This window comes from Amphimedon queenslandica, unplaced genomic scaffold, assembly GCF_000090795.2.
Source record: "Amphimedon queenslandica unplaced genomic scaffold, v1.1 AMPQUscaffold_10322, whole genome shotgun sequence".
NCBI classification, from domain to species: domain Eukaryota; kingdom Metazoa; phylum Porifera; class Demospongiae; order Haplosclerida; family Niphatidae; genus Amphimedon; species Amphimedon queenslandica.
In genome coordinates this window covers 1-1,189 of record NW_003549407.1, presented here as the reverse complement: position 1 = coordinate 1,189, position 1,189 = coordinate 1, and the positions used below count along the sequence as shown (strand labels likewise).

At 33.0% G+C, this 1,189-nt stretch overlaps 1 long non-coding RNA gene across 1 annotated transcript; it reads left to right on the top strand.

The window, feature by feature from the left end:
* The first annotated feature begins 61 nt into the window (after window positions 1-61).
* LOC109590227 (uncharacterized) lies at window positions 62-875 on the top strand. The gene is made up of 2 exons (XR_002189222.1): window positions 62-201; window positions 635-875. It is a non-coding gene; the product is annotated as an uncharacterized LOC109590227 (long non-coding RNA).
* Window positions 876-1,189: the final 314 nt, after the last annotated feature.

The window sequence follows — 1,189 nt, the reverse complement described above, 5'->3', positions numbered from 1 at the left end:
GCAGTATAGCAATATGCAATATGTATAAGTATAAGCAATATGCCAGTATAGCAATATTACTTTTACTTTATTTTATCTTTTATAGAGTTTCATCCTAAGCTGTTAGGACTAACAGGAACAAATGAAGAGGTACATACAGCAGCTAAAGCTTATCGAGTCTATTACAGTCCAGCACCTGTTGATGATGATAATGATTATTTAGTAAGGAATGAGAGAGAGGGAGGGAGGGGAGTATGTTTTTGTAAATTATCATAAATTATTTAGCAAAGTTTTATTTTGGTAATTGGCCATTTGCAAATTAGTTTTCTTTTTCCACCTGGATGGTGTCACGTCACTATTATAATTATTGTAGATTTTTATTAATTGTACACACAATTTATTATGACAATGAATAGATAAAAAAACCACCGCCCACATACCAGGCCTGCCTATGACATGAGATAGGAAACTATGGAGTAGTCTATTATTAAAACTGCTGATCAATGCTACATATTCACAATTTTGTGAATATGTACCATTGATCGGCAGTTTCAATAATGGGTTACTTCATAGTTTCCTAAGTGTTCACTGAATCATTATACATTGTGTAATTGATATACTAAAATATTTCATTGATAATTCTCTCCTGCTTCAGGTTGATCACACTATTATAATATACCTCATCAATTCAGAGGGAGACTTTGTAGACTATTACTGTCAAAACAAGACAGCAGATCAAGTACACGCTGGCATTAGCAATCAAATGCTTAAGTATAAACACAGGAAGTGATGAGAAGACACTAAAACAATACATGCACACAATCATCAATTGACTTTCATATAATACCATTTAATAATAATACTAATTTTAATGTAAAAGGAATTTATTTCACACAAAAAGAGAATGAGATAGTATAACAATAAAAGTAGCACAGATGTCAAAAGACTGAAGGAATCAAGCAGAACAAAGGGAAATATTGACAGTTGAATTTGAACAGTGTAAGTTACAGTACAGTGTGCATTGGGTGCTCTCTCTCTAAAGCCTATCATCTTCAGAGTCACTGCTGGACAGTGGCTACATCATCCCACTGTGCATGTCAATGGAACATATATTTAGATCTAATTACTAATAAGTGCAGGAAGCTATAAGAAGTGTGGGCATGCACTTGTATGATAAATTCTCATATCTAAACTTAATGTCAGTAGCTAA